Raw genomic sequence first — 18,366 nt, forward strand, 5'->3', positions numbered from 1 at the left:
CATTTAACTATTTTAATGTAGTTTAATTTCAATGTAAAATTTTTAATTTTAAAAAAGAATCGTCTGAAGAATAATAATTTTTTCTCAAACTCTTATAAATCTCAGAAAGTCCAATAATGAAGGAAGTTGAAAACGCTAAAATGATCTGCTTCATCCAGTCCAGAATTTCATACAAAGGTGACTGTAAGAGGGCAGAGGCTGGTAGATGTGTCCAACTGTGGAAAGAGAAAAGGAAGGAAGGAAGGAAGGAAGGAAGGAAGAAAGGAAGGAAGGAAGGAAGGAAGGAAGGAAGGAAGGAAGGAAGGAAGGAAGGAAGGAAAGAAGGAAGGAGGAAAGGAAGGAAGGAAGGAAGGAGGAAAGGAAGGAAGGAAGAAAAGAAGGAAAGAAGGAAAGAAGGAAGAAAGGAAAGACCTTCCTGGGGTAGGGTCTTGGGACTTGGTGAAGTAAATAGGAGTAGAGAAATAGGAATAATTGATACGAATGGAATAAACTAACCCATAAAACAGAGGAAGGTAGTAGAATGGATTAAAAAATAGAAGTCAACATTATGTTGGAAAGAAACATACTTAAAATATAAAGAATTACACAGCTCTTTCTGGTCTCCATCTTCGCCCCAGCGGAAGCAGGACTAGCGTGTCCAAGTGGCCACCATGAAGCTGTTTGTCCATGCACAGGTTCTGCACACCCTTGAGGTGACTGGGCGGGAGACCATTGCCCAGATGAAGGCCCATGTGGCGGCCCTGGACGGCATCGCCCCCGAGGACCAGGTCCTGCTTCTAGGAGGCTCCTCGCTGGAGGATGAAGCCATCTTGGGACAGTGTGGGGTGGAGCCCCTGTCCACCCTGGAAGTGGCTGGCCGGATGCTAGGAGGTAAAGTCTATGGCTCTCTGGCCCGAGCTGGAAAAGTGAGGGGGCAGACTCCCAGGGTGGCCAAGCAGGAGAAAAAGAAGAAGACTGGGAGTGCTAAGAGGAGGATGCAGTACAACCAACAACCGATGCTTCGTCAATGTAGTGCCCACCTTTGGCAAGAAGAAGGGCCCCAATGCCAACTCCTAATCCCCTGTACTTTGTCCCCAATAAAGCTGCTACAAATCTAAAAAAAAAAAGAATTACATAGAGTCAAAATGAAGGGCTAGAGCAAAATTTATTGTCCTTCAGATGATTCTTTTTTAAGGAAGCCATTATGATCTCAGATTAGACTACATTAAAAACAGTTAAATACATAAGCAAAAGTTAAATACATAGACATTTTCATTAAAAGTGCTATAGATAATAACATAGAATTATGGGGAGTAATTGACAGCAAAATTGGGTCCTTTCACAACAGCATCTTAACTAGAAGAGGCCCATACCACAATCTCTAAACATTTCATGATCAACACCAATCTCAAGATTCATTCTGGACACATTTAAAGAGACCCAAGGCACAAATAGCATTTACGTAGTCTCAGGTACATGACTGTTTCTTCTTGACCTTTGGTGAATCACTTTACCTCCTTCTGACTTAGTTTTTACACCTGCAAAGTGGAGATAATAATAGCACCTACCTCTCAGGATTGTTGTGTGGATCAAATGAGACAATATTTGTAAAGTGCTTTACAAACTATAATGTGATATAAGTGGCATTAATTAGCTATTACTTAAAGTTTAAAGGACTTTAGAGGACTTCTATTCTGACCTTTTCATTTTACAGATGAGGAAATGGCTAGATTTCTTTGTCAAAGACCAAGCCTTAAACCCAATTCACTCTGTATCTCATGGATTAGATAGCATTAGGTCCCTGGCAAAGTACCCTGTAACGATTATTTTAGGGCCCTCCTGGCTTAGAGTGAATGTAAATACTTTTGACCAGCAAGTAGCAAATTTTGGCCAGCAACCCAGTGGTTCTTCCCCTCCCAGTTTTTATTTTTATTTTATTAAAGAGGCCATCCCTTGACTCACTTTTTATTTAAAAGAGCCATAATTTATTGAGAGTACATCCTCTCCCAACTCCACACATGGTGTGCCCTGCCCTCCCTGCCTCCCTCCTCATGTCCAATTCCTTGGTCACTTCTGACGTTTGTAGATCTTTGCCATTTCCAAAAAGATAGATGGGGGAAGGGGTGATGAAGGCTTCTCAATGAGCTCCATCAGTCTACTGTAACTTTCCTCTTCAAACTTGGTGAAATGAGCAGGCAATTCAAGTTTCTTATACAGTTCCTTCACTTTGGCAACCTTCTCTGGATCTTTCTGTCCATAAGTCTCCTCCAACATCTTTTTTTGCTCAGATGATGCCAGCTGAAGGCACTTCACCACCAGCCAGCTGCATTTGTTGTCCTGGATGTCAGTACCAATCTTGCCAGTCACACTGGGGTCACCAAAAAGGTCAAGGTAATCATCCTGAATCTGAAAAAATTCCCGCATGTCCAGAAGGATGTTCTTGGCATTGGCATGTTCTTTCTCCCCATCTATACCTGCCATGTACATAGCAGCAGCAAATGGTAAGTAGAAGGAGTAGAAAGCTGTCTTGTATTTGACAATGGTCTTATATCTCTGCTCAGTGAATCTGGTAAGATCAACCTTGCCCTGAGGGGCTGTGATAAGATCGAGGGTTTGGCCAATATCATTCTGGTAAGTGCTCTGTAGGAAGAGTTCGATGAAGTTCATGTAATAGGGCTGCCCATGGCAGTAATGCTTCAGGAGGTGGTAGATACAAGCTTCCAACAACATGGCATCATTGATGGCATCCAAGCCAATGCCAAACTTCTTATACCAGCATGGCTGTACCCGGCAGGTAAGAGAAGCATCCATGATGTCATCTGTTACTAGGAAGAAAGCCTGGAGCAGTTCTACACACCAGCCCACTGCTAGTGCTCTCTGTAGACTGTCAGCATTCTGCTTTCGGGGTTCCACCAGCTCCTGGAATACCATGAGCACTGATAAGCCTAGGTTGTATTTTCCCCCAAAGGCATTGTATTCTAGGACCTTCTTGAGCCTGGCTATGGCATCTCCCACCTCAGGATGCTCCATCCCATCTTCTGTCAGAATCTTTACAATCTGGGAGAAATGCTGGACAAAGTCCTTCCTGCTTGTCTTGGGCAAAACCTGATTTCTGATCTCCGTTCATTCTGGTACCTGGAAGCAGCCAATCTTTTCTGGGCATTTGCAGGGCTCTTGACTCACTTCTTAAAGAGGCCTATTCACTGAACCGGTGTTGCCTCTCTCCAAGGGAGAACTTGAAAAGACCTTAGCTTGAAAGGGCCAGGGACTCTCATTGCATCCTAGGTCATCTCTAATCCTCCTGATTGATATCTGACCATTGGAGCCAGATGACTCTGGAGAAAATGAGACTGGTAACTTTGCACAACCCTCCCTTGCTCAAATCAAAGTCAACTGCAGGTCATGTCTTCATCTCCCTGATGTCACGGTCCTTTTCGAGAAAGAAAGACAAACAGCAACCACACAAAATCATAGAGCTCATCCTTTCTTACAGCACAGTAGTATTCCATAGCAATCATATACCACAACTTGTTCAGCCATTCCCCAATTGATGGGCATCCCTGCAACTTTCATTTCTTTTCCGCTGCAAAGGGAGCTGCTATAAACATTAAAATTTTAATCTTGTTCACTGCACTGAACAGTGTTGAAGTCTTAATGAGGCCTGCATTTTGACATGTCTGGTCTAGACAAGAAAATGATGGAGAAAATATTACTAGTTTAGATTAAACTTAAAAATGTGTCCTACATGCATTTCCTGCCAGAAAGTTGATTGTTAAATATTTACTAGTATTCCCCTGAGGTTTTCTGTGTTACAGTCCTTCAGACACAATAATCAGGCTCCCATTAAATCTTTTCTTCTTCTTTTCACTTTATCTTCCACTTATACTTTTGTTTAGGACATCTAGTGTCATAGTAGATAGGGTGCCAGGCCTGATGCCAGAAAGACCTGATGTCAAATCTGTCAAATCTGGCCTTTGACACTTACGAGTTATGTGACCCTGGGCAAGTCACTCAACCTTGTTTACCTCAGTTTCCTCATCTGTAAAATAATCTGGAGAAAGAAATGGAAAACTACTCCAATATCTCTGCCAAAAAAAAAACCCAAATGGATTCATGAAGAGTATGAAATGACTGAGCAAAAAGAAGAAGATATTTATGTTACTTGAGAGACAGCATGACATCCTAAAATTGGTCCTAAAGCTGGTATGAGAAGACCTGGATTCAGTTCTTGTCTCAACCACTCACTGTCTATATGATAGTGTGAGAGACATAGCATAACAGTAACAATACTTCAGGATTGAAAGGAATCTCAAACTATCTAGCCTAACCCATTCCTAAAAAATAAAAAAAATATATATAACAAAGAACTTCTACCATTACACCCCCACCAACCATCCTTCACCCTCTGCTTTAAGATCTCCAATGAGCGAGAACTCAGTCTCTTCTAAACCTATTTCCCTTTGGGATAGCCCCAATCATTAGGAAAGTTTTACTTACATCAAGCCTAAGTTTTTCTCTTTACTATTTGTACCCAAAGATACTGGTTTTACCCTCTGGGGTTAATTAGAACTGGTCAAATTCTCCTTCCCATGTCAGACCTTCAAGTACTTAAAGATAGTTATCATGTCCCACCTGAGTCTTCCCTTCCGTCGATTAACCATCTGTAACTCCTGCAACAGATCCTCACATGTCATAAATTCAAGACCCTTCATGATCACAGATGCCTTCTTTGGACAATATCTATCATATCACTATCCTTCAAAGAAGCAGTTCATTTATCTTAGCCTCATTTTCCTCATCTACGTAAGACTGATAAAATGTGGACCACTTATCTTAGAGAATTGTAGCAGGAGATGTGCTTTAAATGCTGTAAAAGCCTATAGAAATGTGAGTTAGATGTTAGCCCTGCATAAAGCCAAGCACAAGCGGCTTTCCAGAAGAATGCTATTGTGAACAGCTTTTAAGGTTCTCATTACAATAGGATTATCCAATCCAATAGGATTATCAATAGGAAAAGGGTGTGCTATCCTTGGTGGCACTTTTATTGATGTCTAGATGGCTTTTTAGAATTGGTCACCATGCAAACATGGAATCTCAGAACAGTAAGAGAAACTAAAAAACATGTATTTCAGTACTTTCATCTTAAAGTCTATATTTTTCATAATAACTCCATGAAGTAAGTGGCTTAAGTATTATTCTCTATTTAGAGATGAAGTGAAATAAGAGTCAGAAAGATTGGCCCAGACATCCTGCTATTAAGTGGCAGAACTTGAATATCACCCTAAATAGTCTAAATATGTTATTTATACCATCTATCAATTAAAAAAATAGTTGAAGGGTGGGATAGAGATGTTTTACAATCTGCTGGGACATTAAGTGAGAGCTTAGAATTTACTAGTGGGAAAGGTCACAATTTAAGGGAAAGGGAAATTGCAATTTTATAGGGGAAGTTTTGAATCTAATAAGAGCCCACTGCCTCTGCCCTAGTTCAGACCCTTATTGCCACATACCTGAGCTGTTCCATTTGTCTTCAACTCTATCCTCTAATCCTTTATCATATTAATGCCAGATTTATCTTTCTTATGTATAAATCTTGCCAAGTCACTCTGCTAAAACAGCAACAAAACACAGCAAACACAATCACAATGAACTCTCAATGACTCTGTATTGTCTCCAGAGTAAAGTTAAATCTCTTTTGATTGTCATTCATTGCCTATTTCAAATACACGTGTATGCACACACACATTTATGAAATAAAACAAGTATTTCTATAACATAGTACATTAAAAAGATAATTGCAGTTGAAACTACAAATCCACTATGCACAATTTGCTATTCCTTTCAAATATACAATAAAGTATCACATAAATTTCTTTTTTTTCCTGTCATCCCCCACCCCCATTCTGGAGATTGTTACCATTGGACATAAATAGGTATAGACATGTTCTTCTAGACATACTTCTATTTATCAGTTCTCTCTCTAGATGCATAGTGATTACCTGTTCTGACAACTTGCAACTGTCTCCTTTCTAGTCTTATTTCATTACCTTTCCACACATTCTACATTCTAGGCAAAATGGGCAGCTCTGCCCTCCTACAGACACACTCACACTAGACTTTCACTTTCAACCTCTTTATACCTGGAATACCTTTTCTTTCTATCTTCATCTATTGAACTTCTATCCATCCTTTGAAATACAACTCAAATGCCTTAGCCAGAAACCTTTTCTTATTTCTCCTAGTGGGTAATGCATTCTCTCTCAGAATTCCTATAATAATTCTATTTTGTAATGTGTTTATCATACTATCATGTGTTTTATAGGTATCTGAACTAATTTTACCTCTCTACTAGACTATAAATTCTTCAAAGGCAGGGACCAATCTAATCAAAGCTTGGCATCTACACCCTTCTCCAGGCAAATTTTGCAAGCAGTAGAAGCTTAATAATTTGATTTTTAAAATTGTTTGGGACTGATAGGGAGAGGTTACCTGGTACCATAAATCTGCAGTCTCATAGAGCAGGAATTGTTAACCTATTTTGTGGGTTATGGACCTCTCTGGCAGTCTAACAAAGCCTATGGATACTTTCTCAGAATGATGTTTTTAAATGCATAAAAAAAGTACAAAGGAAATCAATTTTATTGAAATAACTATTAAAATAATTTACTGATGCCAGGTAAACAACCTGAAGGAGGCATTTTATTATCATATATCAAGAGATTATAGTCTAATAAAAAAATCAATTCATCAACAAGCATTTATTAAGCTCCTACTATATGCCAAGAGCTAGTAGTGGGTGTTCAACAATTTACTTGTGGAAGCTTATAGTCCTCCCAGGGGTTGTTTCATAGGCAATTGCTTATTACAATGTGGTAGGGGGAGCTGAGTCTCTACTGTTGGGGAGGGGGGCTGTTATGAAAATGCATCACTTGATCTTTCTTTGCTTCATTGGAAAATTACTGAGAGCCTAGGAATCCGTGGAGTTGGTCTGTCAGTGCCCTTTCTCTTTTCTGATGGTTAATCTATTTTGTGTGTATGTATGTGTGAATATACTGGGACTTTAAAATCAAAGAAAACATACCCAAACTTATCCACTTGACCTGTCTGTTGCCTTCACTGGCTCCTGGAACCCACTCTCCATACGATTTGGAAGCATTTCATCCAGCCAGCTCCTTCCTTTATTGCCTTCAGACTCATCCCTCCCAGACTTGGAGCTGCAGGCAAAGGCAGATTTATTTTTAGACAAGTATATTTTCAGAACTGAAACCCATCAGGCCTTCAGCTGTCCAGTTCCCCCGAAAAATGTCTGCCTCCCACCTCCTCTCCCCCTTGTCAATGACCACCCCATTTTTCAATTTCTTGCAATTTCATTTAAATAGCCGAAGGCCAATAGAGGCATTGCTTGGCTAAATTTGAAGTGGGGATAGAAGAGAAGAAAAGAAGAAAGACATTAGCAAAACAATGAAAATGTCAAGGGATGGGGGAAAATAATGAATTGAATACAAAGTGATATTTCAACCAGGCCAATCACATCTGCTGTATGTTGCAGGTGATAACATTTTGGGAAAATTCCATAGCTGAATGATGATGATGGCGATGATTATAATGGTGATGATGATAATGACAAAAATACATACTCTAGCTGACATTTATGTTTTTTTGGTTATGAAGAGTTTTTGCATATATCATTTGAACTTCATAAAAGCTATGTCGGGAGCATAGAGCCATTATTTTCATCCCCATTTTCTAGATAAGAAAAATAGGGCTCAGGGAGGTTAATCAACTAACCTGGTAAGTGGCTAAACCTGAAGTCAAACTCAGGCCTCTTGACTCCAACTACAGTTGTGGTCTAAATAAATCCATGCTTTTGCTACTGACTATTCTAACTAAACTGCTAAACCATCCCACAGAAATACAAAATCTCCACAGTCCAGGGAATTAGATTGCCTCTCTTGACAAGTTGGTTACATAATTACAGTTTTTACTCAGAGTACTTCAGTACTGTGAGGAAGATCACTGAGTCATGGGTGAGTAAATGACTAACCTTGCCTGGTAATGGGCTATTTTTGGAATAAAAGGAAAGAGACTGGAAAGTGTTGGGTTTGAATGTCTTTTTTTTTAAGCTTTGGTATTCATATCATCAGAGACATTGCGATCTATGACCTGATTTCGAGTAATGAAAAACTGATTCATCAGAAAGATGAGTTTTGTTTTGAGCTTTTTTAAATATGTGATATGACTTAGCATTCACTGGTATTTGAGAAATGTTCTTGAATAATGATGATATGGCTGAGATTTATATAGTGCTTTACAATTACTGAGTATAATACATCAGTGATCACCAATGATCCTCAAAATGGCTTTCAGGGCAGCTAGGTGGAGCAAGAATAGAGGACCAGTCCTGGAATCATAAGGACCTGAACTCAAATCCAGCCTCAGACACTTGACACACTTACTAGTTGTGTGACCTTGGGCAAGTCACTTTTAACCCCAATTGCCTTGCCTTCCTCCCTCCTTCCCTAAAAAACAAACAGTTCTCTGAAGAAATGTAGGGCAAATGCTAGACTCCTTTATAGATGGGGAAACAAAGTTTCAAAGAGATTTCTTATATTACTCTGAGTCACACAGCTAGTAAATGAGAGAGCTCAGATTCAAATCCTGGTTATTTACTTCAAATCTTATTATAAGGTCACAATGTCTCTCATTAATTATTAGCTAACTCTTTGGTGATGAATTCTCAGTGGATAGAATAATCTTAACCCATAGATTACAGAGAGAAGCTCTATTTTTCTGATTTGTGTCAAGCTCACAAATACTATAGTCTAGTAACAAGACTATAGTTAGTGATTTTTATTAGTCTAGTTAGTAATTTTTGGTGGAACAGTTTTGTTTCTATAATCACAATCAGTTTACTGATCTGTAAAATAGAAATTATAATCTCCACTGAATCAAAGGATCTGTCCACATGAGGGAACAGATAAAATCAATCATACAAACAATGATAGATCTATTTTTTACAAGGCTCTGGACTAGATGCTGAGGCAAACAAAGATGATTGAGACATAGTTAAGGCCTCAAGTAATTTAGAGTCTAATGGGTGATGTAAGTAGGCATAAAAACGGATATGAACATGTTCAGTGACAGTTAAATTACAAGATATAGTGAGAATACTTATAATAAGGAAATTGGACCAGACTGCTTCACTTCTTAGAACTTCCCACCTTAGGGATTCCCCACCGCCAACTTCCTTCAGTGCTCAGCTCAAGGACCATTTCCTATTGGACACTTTCCTTATCTCCCTACCTTCTAGTATGTTTCATCTTAAAGTTACTTTGCATTCATCTTGTGTTTGTGTTCCACAGTAACATGTAATATACTCCTTGAGGGCAGGGACTATTGATAGCACAAGACAGGGCTTGGGGAATGAATGAAGAGGCTGGAAATCAAAGAAGGACTATGTCAGTTTTGGAGGAAAAAAAGGTAGGTGTTTGGGGCAGCTAGATAGCACAGTGAATAGAGCACCACCTGAGGACCTGAGTTCAAATCCAGCCTCAGACACTTGACACACTTACTAGCCATGTGACTTTGGGCAAGTCACTTAACCCCAATTGCCCTAAAAAAAAAGAAAAATTAAAAAAAAAAAAGTAGGTGTTTGATTAAGGATTAAATGAATATGATTACAGGCTGCATGTTATATGGCCAAAATGGTCACCCATAAAGACCAGGGTTCTAGTACTAACTTGGCCATTAACTAGTTTTTAAGGCCTCTCTTCATATAAAATTCCTTATTTGTTCAATAGAGAAAGTATTTGCTTGACTATCTCATAGATTCTTTGGGGGAGAAGGATCAAACGAGGAGGGAGCAGCTGTGGTTGTGCCAGGACATTTCCTGATATTTCTGCTCAGTGATGGCTATTTATTAAAGCTGTAGAGAACAATCCACATTTCTGATGTTGATTCTTTGTTCAGGAGAACAGACATATTGCTGGCATAGGTTGAGATGATGTAAGAAAGGTAAAGACCTAGGCCAGACCCAGGAATAATGATACCAGAGGGGAGAGGGAGGACTCATTATTGAGGAATTCCTCAAGGAATTTTCTCTTTTGTGCCCATGTTATGCCCAACCTAAAATCTTCTCCCATAAGGAAGGTTCCAGGAGGGCATAACTTTTCTAGTGTGGTGCAGTGGATAGAGCACTGGGCTGTAAAGTCAGGAAGCTCTGAGTTCAAATCTGATCTGCTAGCTGTATGACCCTAGGACAATTATCCCTATTTGCCTCAGTTTCCTGAACTACAAAATGGGGACAATAATAGTACTTAACTTGCAGGATTATTGTGAGAATTAAATAAGGTAATATTTCTAAAGCATTTAGCCTACTGTCTGTTACTACATAAATTCTACCTATTTAAATAGTTGGCAGCAGCTAGGTGGTGTGATAGATGGAATGCTGGGCCTGGAGTCAGAAAGACTCCTCATCCTCAGGTAAAATCTAGCCTCAGACACTTACTAGCTATGTGACCCTGGGCAAGAGCCTTTAACCCTGCTTGCCTCAGTTTCCTGATCTATAGAATGAGCTGGAGAAAGAAATGACAAACCATCCCAGTATCTTTTCCTGGAAAACCCCCAAAGGGATAAACAAACAGTCAGACATGACCAAAAATAACTGAACAACAAAAAACAGAAATAGTATCAATAGGATAGCAATGTCCTTAGTCCTTGAGGTTTAAATACACATTAGTCAAGCCTCCCAGGATTTTAGTCACAGAGACAAGTAAAGGCACTTATTCAGATGAAACTATACTTCAGGGTTTGTTAATGTCTTTTCTAAACTGCAGACAACACTTTTCAGGTTATCTCAGGAGGGCTGAGTACCACAGGGGTCTCACCTCCCACACACTGGCCAGTGAACATTTATTAATGTACTTTAGGAGGGGAGGTAGAGCCAAGATGGTGGAGTAAAGGCAGGCATTCACCTGAGCTCTCCCCCAAACGCCTCCAAATACCTTTAAAACATGACTCTACACAAAGCCAATGTAACTAGGGAAGCAGAAAACTGGGAAAGAATGTTTACAACTAGTGCCTCTGATAAGTCTCATTTCTAAAATATATAGAGGAACTGAGTCAAATTCACAAGAATGCAAGTCATTTCCCAATTGATAAATGGTCAAAGGATATGAACAGACAATTTTCAGGGGAAGAAATTAAAGCTATCTATAGTCATATGAAAAAATGCTCTAAATCACTGTTAGAGAGATGCAAATCTAAACAACTCTGAGGTATTACACCTATCAGATTGGCTAATATGACAAAACAAGAAAATGATTGATGTTGGAGAAGATGTGAGAAAGTTGGAACACTAATTCATTGTCAGTGGAGTTGTGAGTTGATCCAGCCACTCTGGAGAGCAATTTGGAACTATGCCCAAAGGGCTATAAAAATGTATATACCCTTTGACCCAGAAATACCGATTTTAGGGCTGTATCCCAAAGAGACCATACAAGTGGGAAAAGGACCTACATATACAAAAATATTTGTAGCAGCTCTTTTTGTGGTGACCAAGAACTGCAAATTGAGGGGATGCCCATCAATTGGGAAATGACTGAACAAGTTGTGATATATGAATGTAATGTAATACTATTTTACTCTAAGAAATGACCAACAGACACATTTTGGGAAAGCCTGGAAAGATTTATATGAACGGATGCTGAGTGAAGTGAGTAGAGTCAGGAGAACATTTTACACAGTAACAGCCACAGTGTGCAGTGACTGACTTTGATAGACTTGGCCTTTCTCAGCAATACACAGTCCTAAAACAATTCTAAAGGACTCATGATGGAAAATGCCAGCCACATCCCGAGAAAGAACTATGGAGTCTGAATGTAGAATGAAGCAGATTACTTTTTCTGTTCTGTTGTTTTTTCTTTCTCGTGGTTCCTCCCATTAATTATAATTCTTCTATATAACATGACTAATGTGAAAATATGTCTAATACAAATGTATATGTAGAACCTGTATCAGACTGCATGCTGTCTTGGGGAGGGAGATGAAGGGAGGTGAGGGAGGGGGAGAAAATTTAAAACTTATGAAAGTGAGTGTTTCAAACTAACAATAAATAAATTTACTTTAAGGAAAAATGATAAGTAAATAAGTGCATAGGAAAGCAATACAAATTGCATGCAAAATACATACTAAATGTGTACCCTAAAATATGACTCTAAACAAATTCTACAGCAGTATAAGCCACAAAAAGATGGAGTGAAGTAAATTTCCAATCCAAGACACCTTAGAAGTTTGGCAGGAAAGGGGTCCTTCAGGGGGAAAATGGACATTCAATGACATAGAGAACTTTCAAACATTGATGAAAAGAGCAGAGCTGAATAGAAAATTTGACTTTCAGACACAAGACGCAAGAGAAGCATAAAAAGTTGAACAGGAAAGAGAAATCATAAGGGATTTCATAAATTTAAACTGTTTATGTTCCTGTCTGGGAAGATGATATTTGTAACTCATAAGACCTTTCTCATTATTAGCATAGTTAGAAAGAATATGTTTATATACGTGTGTGTGTGTGTGTGTATAGGAGTGTGTGTGTATACATACACAAGGCATAGGGGTGAGTTGAATATGAAGGGGTGATATGCAAAAAATAAAATTAAGGGGTGATAGAGGAATGTATTGGGAGAAAGGGAAAGGGAGAGACAGAATGGGGTAAATTATCTCACATAAAAGAAGCAAGAAAAAGCTTTTACAGTGAGGGAAAGTGAGAAGAACCTGAGGGGAAGTGAGTGAACCTTACTCTCATCAGAACTGGCTCAAGAAGAAATAACATATGCACTCAATTGGGAATAGAAATCTATCTTATGATACAATAGGAGGGGAAAGGGATAAGAGAAGGTGAAGTCGTGAAAGAATGGAGGGCAGATTGGGGGAAAGATTAGTCAGAAGCAAAGTATTTTTGAAGAGTGGCAGGGTGCAAGGGGAGAGAGAGAATAGAATAAATGGGGGAATGGGATGGAGGAAAATGCAGTTGGCAGTAATATCTGTAAAAAATCAATTTGAAGCAAGTTTCTTTGATAAAAGCCTCATTTCTCAAACATATAGAGAACTGAGTCAAATCTATAAAAATAAAAACCATTTCCCAATTGATAAATGATCAAAAGATATGATCAGTTTTCAGGTAAAGAAATCAAAACTATCTATAGCTATATGAAAAAATACTCCAACTCACTATTGATGGGAGAAATGCAAATTAAAACAATTCTAAGGTACTACCTCATACCTATTAGACTGGCTAATAGGACAGAAAAGACAAATGACAAATGTTGTGAAAATGAGACTTTACTGCACTGTTGGTGGAATTGTGAACTGATTCAGCCATTCTGTAGAGCAGTTTGAAGCTATATCCAAGGGCTATAAAACCATGCATATCCTTTGATCTAGCAATACCACTACTAGGTCTGTATCCAAAAAGAGATTTAAAAAAATGAAAAAGACCTATATGTAAAAAGAAACATTTATAGCAGCTCTTTTCTGGGGGCAAAGAATTAGAAGTTGAGGGGATGTCTATCAATTGGGAAATTGCTAAACAAGTTGTGGTGTGTCTGTTGAAATACTATTGTACTGAGATGATGAGCAGGATACTCTCAGAAAAACCTGGAAAGATTTGCTTGGGCTGATGCAAAGGGAAATGTACTTTGTACAAATAACAGCAATATTGTAAGATGGTTACCTGTTAATGACTTAGTTATTCTTAGTGATACAATGATCTAACACAACTCAAGAACTTATGATGAGAAATGCTATCCATCCACAGAGTAAGAATTTATGGTGTCTGAAAACAGATTCAAGAATACTTTTTTTTTTTGCTTCACTTTTCTTTTTTTTTTGTTTTCTGTTTTTTTTCACAACATGACTATTATGGATATGTTTTGCATGACTACACATGTATAGCCTACATCAAATTGCTTGCCTTCTCAATGTGGGGGGGAGGTTGGAGAAAGAGGAAGGGAGAGAATTTGGAATTCAAAAATTTTTAAATGAATTTAAAAAATGTTTTTACATGTAACTGGGGAAAAATACAATGCTAAATGAAAGCTAAAAATAAATTTTTAAAAAGTACTCTAAAAGGACATTAGTTTTTCAGGCCACATAGATTGACTCACAGCATCTCAGTGTGGGAAGGGAACTCAGAGGCCACATAAAACAACCCACACCTGACAAAGCATCCTTATGCAATTTGGCACTTGATCATCTGTCCTTGACTTCTATTTAGAGGAGTTCTTAAGTGGGGATATTAATTTTTTTAATGATAAATATATTTCAATATTAATGGTCTCCTTTGTTGTCTTCTAATAATAGCAATAATGGCTAGCATTTCTATAGTGATTTCTTATTGTTCATTCTTAATTCTTAAAAAGAAACAATGACTTTAGGAGGGTAATGTCTTGCTTTGCAAGTGAATTGGATTTAAGTGAGGGAGGTGCAGCAGCCTCACTCTCTCCTCTAGTCATAGGAGTCCAGTGGCTAGGCATAGATTGGGATGGCTAGTGATGGCTTCAGTCAGGATGACTGGTGATGGCTGGGAATCAGTGGGAGACCTTGACCTTTTTGAGCTCAGGTCTTTCCCAGGTCTCAGTTTGTCTGAGGCAACACCAATTCAATGATTAAAGGCTAGGTAAGAATTGGTTAAAAGATGGCTTAGTTTGTCTTTACCAAAAAGCAAACAAACAAACAAACAAACAAAACAATCTGGAAGGGAAGACCTTTAGAACAGAAACTATTGCTATTTACACTTACTCTGAGCCATCAAAACCCAAACTGAGAGCCAGACTGATTTGGGTTTAAAAGCATGGTCATGCAGCTCCATTTGAATCTCAATGAGCTTTATGGAAGCCTAGTTTTGTAGAGTTATATTTTGAGAATTCATAAATGGAAACTACACAAGATAAAAGATTTAATCATTCCAGGTTTTTGAAAAAAAAAAACAATAGAATAAATAAGTAGAGAAGAAAAAAATCCAGCCCTCAAACCCCAAGATATCTTTGCTAAGTGTAAGTGATCAAAATTTATATTCCTTTGGACAGAGCACCCACTTGTAAGGGTGAGATTCCCCATTCGAACAGAGGGAGAAGACTCTATAGTAACTACTATTTGGTAAATGCTTTCCAAACTTACTCCAGTCTCAGTGCTCACTATGCCACCTAGCTACATTTAAAAATATTATATTCTGATAAAAGATTCATAGGTTTTGCCAGAAATGCAAAAGGACATCCATGCCATCAAAAAAACTGTGTTCCTGAGTTAATGGAACTAACCACCTTGGAGACAGTATGTTTCACTTTTGTTAGGAATTTTCTTCTTCCTCTAATACCAATGGGGAAGCTGAAATTGCCTTTGTACAGCTTCCAACTGTGGCTCCCCAGTTGAGTCCTTTGGAAGAAGGACAGGGTAGGGAATGTCAAGAACAAGTCTAATCCTCTTTATGGGGACAGCCAGCCCTCCTTCAAAGACTTACAGTTACGATGATTTCCCCTAAGTCTTTTCTTCTACAGTGTAAATATGCCCCATTTCTTGAAATGATTCTATCAGTCAATTAATGAGCCTATCACTACATCATAAATGTCTCCTATGTGCTAGATACTGTGATAAGAACTGGGAACACAATAAGAGACAAAAGATAATCCCTACCCTCAAGGAACATAAAATCTAATGAGGAAGACAACATACAAATACAAAGTAAATTATATACAGGATAGATAGGAAATAATTGAGAGGGAAGGCACTAGAATTACAAGGAGTTAGGGAAGGCTTCTTGTAGAAAGGCAAATTTTAGCTGGGACTTAAAGCAAATCAGGGAAGTCAGTAGGCAGGTCCAGCAGCAGCAGGTATTATTAGGGCTATCAGCCCACAATCTGGATGTTTAAAAATCACCTCCCTGAACTTCCAGGTGTCAAAATGGCAGAGTAAACTGTAGCTTCTCCCAACCTCCTCTGATGCTGAAAACCCAGAGAATATTACCCTTGTGTAAAATGCTGAAAGAGTGGATCCAGCAGAAGACTTGGGAGTCCTGGAGGAAAGGCATCATTGAGGCTATGCTGAGGCTAAAGTAGCTGAACCTGCCAAACTCTAGCTCAAGGACACAAAGGCAGAATCCTGAAGTGGTCAGACCACTCTTTCCCCACACCTTACATTTTTGAACTTCAATATAACCCCAGGAAACTCCAAATTTCCTGACCTTTGCCTCAGTCTAGGTACTCAGAGGCCACAGCACACAAAGCCAATAACCAGGCCCCTAACTCCCAGCATAAGAAGCGTGAGTCAGAGTCCTCTGTACCCCAGAAGCAGAGATCTGCTTTAAAAGTCAGGAAATAGGCATTCATGATGAGAAAAAACAATTTGGGAAAACAACAACAAAAAAACCCACCCTAGAATTCTATTACTGTGAGCAAGAAATCCTAATTCTGAAGAGGACAGTATTGGCTCTATACCCACATCTGAAACCTCAAAAGGGAATATGAACTGGTCTCAAGCCCAAAAAGCATTCTTCAAAGAGCACAAGAAGGATTTTAAAAGCCAAATTAGAGAGGTAAAAGATAAATTGGCCAATTATTTTAAAAATACAATTGCCAAAATAGAAAAAAAATTCACTGAAGAAAACAAATCCTTAAATGTAAAATTTGTGAAATGGGAAAGGAGGTTCAAAATCTAACTGAGGAAAACAGTTTGCAAAAAAAAATAGAATTAGTCAAATTGAAGTTAATGACTATGAGGCATCAAGAATCAGTCAAAAAAAATCCAAAGAATGAAAAAAAATAGAAGAAAATGTAAAATATCTCATTGGACAAACTGCTGACCTGGAAAACAGATCCAGGAGAGATAATCTAAGAATTATTGGTCTACTGGAAAGCCATGATGAAAAAAAAGAGCCTGAATAACACCTTCCAAGAAATCATCAAGGAAAACTGCCTTGAGGTCCTAGAACTAAAGGGTAAAATAGTTATTGAAAGAATCCACCAAAAGCCTCCTGAAAGAGATCCCAAACTGAAAACTCCAAGGAATATTGTATGCAAATTCCAGAATTATCAGGTCAAGGAGAAAACACTGCAAGCAGCCAGAAAGAAATAATTCAAATGTCACAGAACTATAGTCAGGATCACACAGGACCTAGCAACTCTTACATTAAAAGATCAGAGTGATTGGAATATGATATTGCATAAGTCATAATAGCTTGGACTACAACCAATGATCAACTACCCTGCAAAACTGAGCATAATCTTTCAGGCAATGAGATGGTTATTCAATGAAATTAGGGCCTTCCATACCTTCCTGATTAAAAAAAACAGATCTTGTGGAAAATCTGATCTCTAAATACAAGACTCAAGAGAGATATAAAAAGGTAAACAGGTAAACACACACACACACACACACCTTGTTATTCAATAAGAGCAAACTGTTTACAACCCTATATAGGAAGATGAAACCTGTCAATATTGAGAATTGTATAATTTTTGTGGCCTTTAAAAGGGATATACATAGATAGAGGGTTTGGGTATAAATAAACTAAAGTGATGATAGAAAACCTTATTAAGGGGTGCAATAAGATTGTAATGGGAGAAGAGGAAAGGAAGAGACAGAAAAGGGTAAATTATGAAGAGTCATAAAAACATACAATAGTAGAGGGAAAGAAGAGAGGAAGATGAATATTGTATGAGCTTTATTCTCATTGGTTTTGGTTCAAGGGGGAAACAACATAATCAGTTAAGTATAAGATTCTAATGTGAAGAATCACAAAAACTTATTTTAGTAGAGGGAAAGAAGGGAGGGAAAAGAGCATTGTTTGAGATTTACTCTCATTGTATTTGGTTCAAGGAGGGAATTATATAATTTATTATGTATAAAAATCTAACGTGCCTGACAGGCAGTAGAAGGAGAAAAGGGTAAGAAAAGGGGACGGGGGGCTAGAAGGGAGGGCATAAGTAGTAAGGGGAAAGGGGAGGGAAATGGAGGGGGACTCATAAGGAATATTGAGGGAGGTGGTGTTCAAAAGGAAAACTCTTAAGGGGGAAGGGAGAAGGGAGAAATAACAACAGAAACAGGGAGGGAATAGGATGGAGGGAAAGACACAGATAGTAATCTTAACTGTATGCCCACAAATTTGGCAATCAGTGAAATGGATGAATGTTTAAAAAAATATAAATTGCCCAGATTAACTGAAGAGGAAGTAAAAAACTTAAATAATCGCATCTCAGAAAAAATAATTTGAAGAAAGCATCAATGAACTCCCTAGGAAAAAAATCTCCAGGGCCAGATAGATTTACAAGCAAATTCTATTAAACATTTATAGAAAAATTGATTCCAATACTTTATAGATTATTTGAGAAAATTGGA

The 18,366-nt window shown here is 38.3% G+C and overlaps 2 pseudogenes; one reads left to right on the plus strand and one right to left on the minus strand.

Annotated features, from left to right (window-relative positions):
* The first annotated feature begins 594 nt into the window (after positions 1-594).
* On the plus strand, positions 595-1,057 carry LOC138155835 (ubiquitin-like FUBI-ribosomal protein eS30 fusion protein; annotated as a pseudogene).
* An 884-nt stretch (positions 1,058-1,941) lies between these two features.
* On the minus strand, positions 1,942-3,375 carry LOC138156054 (farnesyl pyrophosphate synthase pseudogene; annotated as a pseudogene).
* Between the last annotated feature and the right edge of the window lie 14,991 nt (positions 3,376-18,366).

The sequence above is a fragment of the Petaurus breviceps genome, unplaced genomic scaffold, assembly GCF_028583685.1.
Source record: "Petaurus breviceps papuanus isolate PSGF00001 unplaced genomic scaffold, PetGlider_PUasm1.0 98, whole genome shotgun sequence".
NCBI lineage: Eukaryota > Metazoa > Chordata > Mammalia > Diprotodontia > Petauridae > Petaurus > Petaurus breviceps.